Source organism: Silene latifolia, chromosome 11 (assembly GCF_048544455.1).
Source record: "Silene latifolia isolate original U9 population chromosome 11, ASM4854445v1, whole genome shotgun sequence".
NCBI classification, from domain to species: Eukaryota; Viridiplantae; Streptophyta; class Magnoliopsida; order Caryophyllales; family Caryophyllaceae; genus Silene; species Silene latifolia.
This window is the reverse complement of record NC_133536.1, coordinates 110,642,407-110,653,993: the sequence shown is the minus strand read 5'-3', so window position 1 is coordinate 110,653,993 and position 11,587 is coordinate 110,642,407.

Below are 11,587 nucleotides of genomic sequence, written 5' to 3'. Positions count from 1 at the left end.
ACACCAATTTCAAGATTTTCAACGACGGCAATAAAAACCGTCACACAAACAATAATAGTGAAATTCAAAACTCACTATTTTCTCAAATTTCAATGACGGCAATAAAAACCGTCACACAAAACACAATAATAGTGAAATTCAAAATTCACTATTTTCTCAAATTTCAACGACGGCAATAAAAACCGTCATTTCAAATACAAAAACAAAATAGTGAAATTCAAATTCACGATTCTCATAATATTCCAAACAGCGGAAATAAAAACCGTCAAATCTTCGAAAAGGGGGATAGTGAAATTCACTAACCTAAAAAAATCTCAAATCATGGGAAGGCGAAATTAAAATCAACCTCCCTAAACACACATCAGACGACAGAATACGCATCTGTCCCTCTACTACAAAACAAGCGGCGATAAAAACCGTTATCCGTCTTCAAGTTTCAAAATCACCGCCGACCATGGGGGCCAGGCTCACAAACCTATCCCTTTCCGGCACCATAAATATTCAATATAAACACCGATATTCCCCAAGAGGATATCAGAGGCTTTCTCACGGAGCCCGCTAATTCAAATAACTTCTCGAAATAGGCCCATCTAACGCCGTTATTTCGCACATTCGACATGGCTGGCGAGCCTCACAATGCACATTCGACATGGCTGGCGACCCTCACAACGCACATTCGACATGGCTGGCGAACCTCACAACGCACATTCGACATGGTTAGCGAGCCTCACAACGCACATTCGACATGGCTGGCGAGCCTCACAACGCGCTTTCAACATGACTGACGGGCCTCAAAACGCATCACATTCACCGCGGTTGGCGAGCCCCTTTCATATACGCATCGCGGTTGGCGAGCCCCTTTCATATACGCACCGCGGCTGGCAAGCCCCTTTCGTATACGCAGCGCGGCTGGCGAGCCCCTTTCATATACGCACCGCAGCTGGCGAGCCCCTTTCATATACGCACCGCGGCTGGCGAGCCCCTTCATATACGCACCACGGCTGGCGAGCGTTTATCCGTAAACAAGAAACGACTCAAGGACATATCCCGAAGATGCCTCAGGTATGACTCCTTCTTATGGCTGACGAGCCTTCGTACGTAGTCTAGTGATCTTTAAACGACCCGCACGGATAATCGACACACTCTAAACTATTTCCGACGATAGGTCATTGGCTCATACCCTCGAGCCGCCTTGACGTCTCCCTTCCCGACGGTAGGTCCTTGGCCCGAATCCTTTCGAGCCGCCTCGACGTCGCTTAGGTCTCCATGTTGCAATCTTTGATTGACCTGGGAGCTATACTTTGACTTTTGCCCTGTCCAAGCCTCAGTCAATGTGGGGGCTCTATTGATACCTAGTATCTGTTACGTCTCCAAAAAAACACCCGATGATTATCGGATTACAACTTGCTTAGGAATCGCAGCGTTTGATCGACAGTTTTGTACAACTATACGCCGGAAAACTTAAAACGATTTCGAAAATAAAATATTTCAAAACTTTTCAAAAGTACCTAGAGTGTTTAATTCATGACGGCGGGGTCACAATGAAACTAATTAGAGTCAAAACCGACACCGGACCAAAAACCGACTCAAAATACAAATCCCGACTCCAACAACGAGTCAAACACAAAAAACAAACTTTTCAAAGAGTTCCATGTTAATATTTCCCGGAATCCTTAATGGTCAAAAACAAATCAAGTTTATCCAAAACATAGGATAGAACAAATCATGATCACAAAAAACTTGCGTGATAGTGACAAGACACCTCAAAGACACGCGAAATGGCTCGCGCCTCTACGAGCAGCCCATTCAGCCACGTCGCTCAAAACGCACACAACCACCCATTTTCCAATAAATGCCACCATTTGAGAGTTACGCGAGTGTCCGCCCCATCACCTCTCTCTTAAACTTCTAGATTCGACTTCTCAAGTCACAAACCGACACGTGTTTCCGACCTACCGATCGAAAACACAAGCCTTACACATTGTTTTGTACCGTCATCGTGCATTAAACCACTTGACCGACCATCTCGACCACTACACCATAACTAAAATTAAAACACTCTTTTACTTTGCTAAAACGGTTTTCAAACCGAGTTTTCCGACCAAACAAGTTGATACACTTTCGTCAATTTCTCGTCTCAAGCCTAGCATGTAAGTATGAGGGTATAAAAATCTTCTTCTATCATGTTTTTCACTTGTTTCATGACTATAACATGCTAAAACATGCATAACATGGTCCAAATATGGGATAAATGAGCCAAAACCGGATTTTGGGTTCAGGCAGGGGTTGCTTGTATAGCAACCAGGCTCGCGCCTAAAGCCCCTCTCAACCTAAATCCAACCGTGTTTGGTCTCTTCTTCCCTTTGTTTTTATTTCATATTTGTAATCGGTTTTTACCATTTCAAATATTTCAAATCATTTTTATGATAAACTTTTAACCATAAAACATTTTCACCCTTGGTTCCTAATACCATGACGGTTTAATCCGTGTTTCGGTGATAATATTTGGTTAATTACATTTTAAAAGGTATTTTAAAACCTTTTATTTCATTTGTTTACATTTTGAAAGGTATCTTAAAACCTTTCTTCATTTCTTTACATTTTCAAAACAAATGCATTAGTCACCAACACAAAATCATCCTTGGTTCTACATACCATGTCAGATTTTAACCCGAGTACGATGACGAACGTTGACTAATTACAAATAAATGAACTTAAAACAATTAGTTCATAATCCCTTTAAAAACTATTCATGTCAAGCTTGCAAAACCGAACCCGACATCGAATATTGTTAAAACAATGACGATTATTCAAGTCTCGTTCTTCACATCAACACAAAAGCGGCCTAAACGGTCTTTTCAAATCAAGATGGGTTTAAACATCCTCTTTTCAATATATTTTATGAACTTTTTCAATGGTCAGAAGACGCTCTTCCATCGTCTGTTGACCCACGCCTAAACAGGCCACTCCTTTTTCCATTTTCAAACCAGGGCAGACCCACTTGCATCGCCAACTGGCTCGCACCTATACTGGCTGCCTTATGCAGGGTCTGTTTCCTTCCAGCACTTGTCTAGGACGATCCCGACTTCGGTTAACCCAAATACAGGACGGATCATATGACAAATCTACCCATTTTGTATCATATTTGCCAAAAGCTTTACTAAGACAAATGGATCACGTTATGCACCATAAACCTAACTCGGTAAATGGATGTTTAATTTCCGTCTTGCATCCAAATCAACATTAAATCCAACTCGACATCAAATACTTGATACTTGGATTAAAACAACCGACATAGAAAGCTCACATGTTAGGTTCAAACTCGTGGATGCGCGCATTCATGCATTTACCCGTTTTATAAACTTTGCATTTAACCAACCAAGATCGATCAGTAGAGCCCGCTACCGCGGACGGGATTGGGTATCCGATTAAAGGGCTTCCCAATACGTACCTTCACCTCTTACTCAGAAACTTTGGATAGTGGATGACCTTATCCAGGGCATACGAGAGTCATTCTAGAGATAAGATGCTAAAAAGGGACGATTCCTTATCTTTAGTACCTAAGTCAAACACCGCTTTTTGCCTATGTTGACCTAGGTAAAAAGTGGATTCGAACGGGTTCCAAGCATCCCACAAATGCTTGGTGAGGACTCCGAACATCTCTTGCATCGTTTCGAGACCCTTTCCGAGATGAAACCGACCGATCTAAAATGATCCGGTCGAAAGCATTTTTACGCCGCCGAGCGTGGCTTTCAAAAGACCGCTATGCGTCCACAGATCTGGCCCGACGCGTAGGTGGCCCATGTCCACATCAAGTTGCCCAATTCTTCGATCAAGTCACTTATCTACACCTACCTCGTGAAGAAAATCAATTTGCAGACGCTCTTGTGAAACTTGCAGCCTTAATTAATATGCCAGACAACATGGTTGAAATGCCTTTATGCATCAAACGGCAATCAGAACCAGCCTACATACACCACCTTACAGATGAAGAAGAAAGCCCAGAGGAACCCTGGTTCCAAGCCATTCTAAACTTCAAACTTAATGGTACATACCCACCAAATATGGATAAGAAGGGACAACATGCCATACGCCTACTAGCCTCTCAATACCTCCTCATGCAGGGAGAATTATACAAAAGAACACCTCTTGGTGTCGTCTTGCCTTGCCTTGATCATTCACAGGCACAGAAAGTGATGGAAGAAGTTTAAGATGGAGAATGCGGTCCTCACATGAGTGGACCTATGATGGCAAAGAAAATCACACGTCTAGGATATTACTGGACGACGATGGAGTCAGATTGTATTTAATACGTCAGACATTGCCACAATTGCTAGATCTTCGCGAATGTGCAACATGTTCCTCCCTCAATGCTTTACACCATGACATCTCCTAGCACTTTTCTGCTTGGGGAAATGATATCATTGAGAAGATCACTCGAGCTGGAACAGGAGGTCACTGTTTCATTTTGGTAGCTATCGACTACTTTACCAAATGGGTCGAAGCAGCATCCTACACTGCTCTTACAGCTAAACATGTGGCAAAGTTCATACAAACCAATATCATCTATCGATATGGTTACCCACATGAGATCATTAGTGACAATGGGTCACATTTCCAGGCCGAAGCTGCACAATCGCTAGCCAAGTACAAAATCAAGCACCACCATTCCTCGCCTTATAGACCCCAAACTAATGGCGCGGTGGAAGCAGCTAACAAAATTGTCGTCATGATCCTCAAAAAAATGGTCGACAATTATCGAGATTGACCTAGCAAAATACCTTTTGCGCTATGGGGTTGTCGCACATCAGTTAGGACGCCCACTGGGGCTACTCCTTTTTTTTAACCTATGGCATGGAAGTTGTACAACCAGTTGAATTAGAAATTCCATCCCTACGCATTTTGCTCGAAAGTCAAATCCCAGAAGCTGAATGGAATAGGGATCGATATGAAGAACTCATCCTCTTGGATGAACAAAGGTTGCGCGCATTACATAATGTGCAGACATATCAAGCCCGTATCAAACGAGCCTTTAATAAACGGGTTAAGCCCAGGAACATCAAAGAAGTAGATTTAGTGCTCAAATCAGTCAGAGCTCTACTACCTGTCGATCCCGAGGAAAGTTTAAACCTACCTGGGCAGGACCTTTCTTAGTCAAGTCCATACTCTCGGGGGGTGTGGTTAGGATTACAGACCTAGATGGGAATGAATTTTCTAATCCTAGCAACTTAGACCAATTGAAATGGTACTACCCTTAGCATAGGACGAAAAATGTGCCTGGCGTAACCCACGTGCCGCTCATGCGGCACGAAATAAAACCGGCCCCTGGCCAACTAAAGCTTATGTCTCTATGCTCTTGCATTTTGAGATTTCGACATCCTCATACTATCAAATAAATTGAATCGTACTTCCCTTAAGAGTAAGTAAAGCACATGCTTATTTTGCTAAAGTTCATTACAAGGTCTTGCTTCGAACCATTATTCTTTTACATTTACTCGAACTACACACAGGGTTTGATTTAATTTTTTGTAATGAATACGTAGGCAATCCTCCACAGGATACAACCCTTTATTTTTAAATGGAAATAGAAGGACATTTACATTTGCATTTGAAATTCGACAAGAATAATAAATGAAAATTATAACAGTTTCTTAACTAATTAATCTTTTATTCATTGTTCCATAAATACTAACAATATGCCAAATACATATAAAATAAAATGCTGAAAATAAATGCTAGGCTAGGATTCTAAAAACCACGCCATTTATTACAACTTAATTAATAATAGATAATAATAAATAAATGACTAAGGCTATTCTTCCATTTTCCCTTTGCCTTTGTCACCCTTGTAATATTTCTTATCTCGACCACGAGCCAGACGCTCTTGTGTTGTCTCCGTACTAATCAAAAACGGTCGTTCCCGCAGTCTAGCCTTACCATTTCGATCCATTGCCATCTCTACGGCAAGAGCAGCTTTCGGCTTCTTCGACGGACGAGTAACTAGGAATCCGGCCTCTTCTTCCTCTTCAGTCAAGTACTTTTGGTTCTCCTTGGCTACTCTGCGGATCTTATAATCCATGGGGTCGTGCTTCCTCAGCTTCTCACGTTCTTCTGGGGTACCAGCCTTTCCCCATTGCAAATATGAGTCAGATACCCATAAGAAGCAAATAGGAACTGGTATGAACCACATGTTCCTCTGAGCCCACCGAATTACCCACTCTCGATAAGACTCCGAAGTATGTGCCAATGCAGTCTGAGGAACGGTATCAAGCTTTGAAATCTTCTGACTAAGGCCCACTTGCCTCATCAACCTCTCCGGAATAATGCAAATCATGAATTCCAAGCCAAGGATACAAACTGACCGTGTCGGGTCCAAAGATGAGACTCCAGCGACTGACCTGAGATGCCACCATGGCACAATCCATCGAATCAGGGGTCCACTTCACTCCTCAACTTATTTTCCCAGTAGTTGCATACCCGAGTGAAGTCCACCATATATAGCCTAGTTCTCATTGCAATTGATCGAGCATGATATCCTGGCACATTAACTGAGGACTCGATCAACCGCAGCCGCTCCATCAGCCAAACCTGCAAAAAGGGACAGGAATTAGTACCCACTAATCGACCGAAAAAAAAAGAACACAAAAAAAACGGTCGAAAATTTTTGGTTCTTACCTACAGAATGACGGGACTTACCGAATAAGGAAGCTCACGGTTGGCCTTTCTTTTATTCAAACCAAGAATGGTCTCCCCTAAGCAAAGGCATTTCGGGCTCTTGCGCAGCTTTATTTGTTCCACTAGGCTCAGAAAACGAGGATCCCCTCTCATATCCTCATCAACATGTCCTCGAAGGACATAGCAATGCAGTAGATAAAATTTGAAGGCCCTGCACCTCGCAACATAAGAAATAGTAGGGTCCTCCCTATTTATAAATCGATCAATAAAGTCAAACATGCGGATACCTTTTGAGGTCACAAGACGGTCCACCTCAGCCTTGGTCAATCCGAGCAAGTCCCTAAATTTGCTTTTATATCCTTGCGAGCTAGGGGGTATATATAACTGGTACATTTCCTGGGTCCCATCCTCCAATAGCAGCTATTTCTTTAGCGAAAGGACAAATTTCGCCTCCAGGGAAGGCAAATACGTGAAAATTTGGGTCCCAATACTCAAGACAAGCATCCAAAAAGGGCTTTACCACTTTCACTAATTTGAGACTCAAAATTGATCCTAAATTGAAAGCACCCATGTCATGTTTCTCAATGTTTTTAAACTCATTCGTCCACTCCTTCAGACGGTTTTCAAAGGCATCCATAATTTTTGAAATTTTTTTGAAATTTGAGAAAATAGTGAATTTTGAATTTCACTATTATTGTGTTTTGTGTGACGGTTTTTATTGCCGTCGTTGAAATTGGAGAAAATAGTGAGTTTTGAATTTCACTATTATTGTTTGTGTGACGGTTTTTATTACCGTCTTTGAAAATCTTGAAATTGGTGTGAGAAATTGGGTCAAAGCCCAAAATCTCGCTGAATGAGTCAAGGAGCACCTCATTGAGGCGCGAGTTTTGCGGCGAAGTAAGGGAGCTCCCCCTTTTTGTAGAAAAGACGCGAGAAGTGGTTGCTCTCATTCTCACTTCGTCTTCTTCAATCAAACACACGACAAACAAAAAAATCGCCAATTTTGGGTTTCTTTACATGCTCGACTTCGTGCTATTGCCATTATGTCATCTCAAGGTATGCAAATCCTTTTGAATCCATTTTAATTTGTCTGTCTTTTTGTTAATTGAATTAGGGCGAAACCCTAAACCTTCAAAAATCGAATTGGGCATTTTTTATTAGGCCATTTTCGAGTGAAATTGATGATTGCATTAGGTTAGAAACCTGTTTAGGACTATAGGGGTGCTTTTAGTTTTCATTTTGGTCCCCGTTCCCGTTCCCTATGCTCGAAAAACGTGAATGAGACGGTAAAACCGTCTTATTTCACAATGTCAAGATTGTTTGCTTGAGTTGTGTGCCCCACTAGGTTGTATTTAGTCGGGGAAGACCGTGGGCAAAATTGGAATTTTTGCCTTTTGCAGCGGTTTTATGTCTGTCGAAATTAGCGCCTGTTTGAGCTCAAATTGAGTCAGTTTGCTTTGAAATGGACCTTATTGGTAGTTTAGGTCGCTTTGAGATGTGATTAAATCACGTTGCTTTGTCGTGGTCGTATTTTGAAATTTTGACCTGTTTGTGCCCGAATTGGCGTAAAATTACCTTTTTCAGCTGTGGAAAATACCCCATTGTGTCGGGAATGAATTTATGATTCTTGGTGGACCTTGTGTGGGTCTTGAGGTGTTGGGTTTTTTTTGAAAAATTTATGTTGCTGTTTTGACTCGTCTTTTGCTTGAAAACAAGGGCGAGTCGTTTTTGTGGAGTGTTTTGCTGCTTTTTTGTTGGTTGGGTTTGGGCGGGTTTGCCCTTGTTTTGTTTTGCAGGTTTTTTTTTTGGATTTGTCTATTTTATGCCGTCGTAATGCCGAAATTTCGGCTGACATTTTTGTTTTGTCCTTTATTGCAGGGGAGTGTTCGGGGACTACCGGGTCTGTTGCCGAGGCTTTGGAGGACTTGTTTGGGACTGGATCGGTCAGTACTCCGGCTAGTGTACCTGATGTGGTAGTAGAGGACGCTTCCGAGGAGGAGGAGTCCACTGAGGTTCGTTAGGAGACCGTTGTTTGGGCTGTTGGCGCTGAGGGAGCCACTAGGGCTTGGGAGGAGCATGTTGTCGAGACTGCTGGTGTAGGGAGAGCTCAGACAGGGTCTGAGGCTGGTACCTCCGGGAGGAGGGTTAGTACTGTTAGGAGGAGGGGTCCTCGGCCGACCACCCAGGCGCTTTAGAACGTCGTTAGGGTCGTTGAGAGGCCTCCTCGTCGTCGCGTGGAGTCTCGCGGGCTGAAGAGACGGAGGGTGGAGATGGTTGAGGATGACGCTCACATCGCGGGTTGGGAGGCTAGACGGGTTACAGCTCCGCGGGGGTTGAACCTGCGGGCGGCGCCTGCTTGGGCCGAGGGTTTTGACGGTAGCCAGCTGTTGCTGCGGCTAGACACTCACCTCTCCTACCGTGCACACGAGGGCCTGGTAAGTTTTACCACTTCGTCAAGTTTTTGTTGTTTTTGATATTTCAGACCTGAATAGGTGTTCTGACGTTGTTCATTTCCCAATTTCAGGAGATTGCTACCATGAGGACTTTCTTAGGCTTCTCGATTTTCTTGGGTTTCTACGACGTTCTCCGGGCCGGTACGAGGGAGTTGATAGAGAGGTCGGCTATGGGGCCGCTGGTGGCTGCTTGGCGTGATATTCACAGGGCCTCGATTAGGTTGAACCTTTGTCTTATCCGAGCCATGTTGGATCGTTACCGGGACACGACATCGTCGTTCTACATGGCGTTCGGGGAGGTCGGTGTGACCTTAGAGGATTTTGCTTTGATATAGGGCCTCCCCTGTGGCGAGACGCTTGTTGAGTTCCCGGAGACGTCGGAGAGAGTGTCTTCCCCTGCGATTACGGGTTTGATCGGCAGTGTTTTGCCCGCACCCTCTGACGTCACTTCTTACTTGATCGCGAACACGTATGTGAGGGATCACTTCAGGGGGAGAGCGGTAGGCAAGTTCGGAGGCTCAGGCTAGAGCTGACGCGCAGGAGGCGCGGTTGTGGTTGTGGTACTTCTTGGGTACCACGTACTTTGGTGACAAGGGTGAGCGCTTATCGACCAAGGGACTTCCTCTTCTTGCTAACCTGGACACGTTGGGTCAGTTTGACTGGGTTACGCCGGCTTTGGCAAGTTTTACCCGGTATTTGCACGCCGCGGTGCGTCCGGAGGTGATGGGGGATGGTAGTTCTCCCGCTTTGATTGGTCCCGGCCTCCTGTTGGAGGTACGAGCATTTTTGTAGTTTTTTGTTGAGTTTGATTTTGATTTGTGGTTTGATTTTGATATTGATTTTGATTTTGGCAATTTTTTTGAGAAATTGGCTGATTTATTGTTGTTGTGTTTTGTTACAGGGTTGGTTGTACGCTTACTTCATCCCTCTGCGTCTGGGGACTACTGGTGGCGTTCCTTCGACTTACCCTGCCGTGAGGGCTTGGACGGTGGCTCGGAAGAAGTCGACCAAGTCGACTTACGAGGACTGCAGGCGTCGGGTGGACGGCCTCCGAGTTTCTGACGTAAGTTGTTGTCTCTTACCTATTTTGTCTTCGTAGAAACGGATAGAGATAGGATGACTAGGTAGCCTAGAAAGCCTCGAGTTAGTTGATTAGTCCTTCTTTGAGTGCAGTTTGTCGGGTGGCCTTGGGAGCACTACATAGGCGTGCCGACTGCTGGGAGGGAGCATTTGCGACCTCGCAGCTCCCAGCGTTTGTACCTCGAGACAGCGATCGAGCCGGTTTGGTACCTAGGCGAGCGTTTAGCTCGTCAGTTTTTTAATGAGACCTTCGTGGTATCGGTCGATCCGCCTAGGGTGTTGTTCCAGGAGTCGACGCCCGACGGGGTTGAGAATCACCTTCATGGACACGGAGGCGAGGAGCTATTTTTACGGGAGGCTGAGTACGACACCTTCCGGTTTTCGAGGCTTGCCTGGTACCCGATTGAGGTATGTTTTCCTCTGTTCCTCTTTTTCCTTGCCTTTTGATAGAAGGGTTTGTTACCTTCGATGTGGATCCAAATTGTAGGTGGTCGATACGTTGATGAGGACCCAGGCCCCAGTTTTCCCGACACATACCACCTTTCAGGGGCCGAGTGGCGAGGAGCTATAGATGCACTTGCCAGAGCCTGCGGTCGCTGAGGTGAACGACGCTGGCATGGAGTGCAGGTTGACGGTTATGAGGGTGAGTTCATGATCTGAATACTCCTCCTCGTTTGTGTTTTGCCTTACATTGTATTGAAGGGCCTTCCTGGTTGTAGGTGTCGACCGCTAGTCATCAGGCTTTGTGGCGGATGGCTAACCGGTGGAGGGCACTTGCTGGTGACCTGGCTGCGAGGGAGTCTCGGCTCGCACAGGTACTTTTTGTAGGTTGTTTTTGTGTATTTTTGTGTTGCATTTCACGTTTTTAGATCTCAATGATCTGTATTGTGCTTTGCAGAGTACCGCGGATCCTGTAGAGTTTGCTCGGGTCCGTAATTAGTTGGATGTAGCGAGGTCGATGATCCAGGGGCAGGAGCTGGGGATCATTGGTCGGGACCAAGAGTTGAGGCGTCACGAGGACGGGTTGCGGAGTCGTGTTGAGGAGATTTCCTCTCTCAGGGCTCAGTTTGCTGCGACGGAGGAGCTTCACATCACGATGGAGCAAGAGACGTTGGAGAGTTCTCCGAAGAGGGGGGCCTGAGCAGGAGGTGGTGTCTGGCTTGGCTACGACTCCTTGTGATACCGACACTGGTCCACCGGGAGGTGTTGAGTAGCGTAGTTGTCTGTCCGTGTTTTGGACTCTTGTTTGTACATATTTACATTTTGCGTGAGGCGGTTTGTATATATGTGTTTTTGGATTGTAGCTTTTTTGTGTTTTTGGCTTTTTTGTGTTGTGTTTCGGAGAAGCGCTGTTGGCTTTTAGTTCCCCGTCGCTTTGC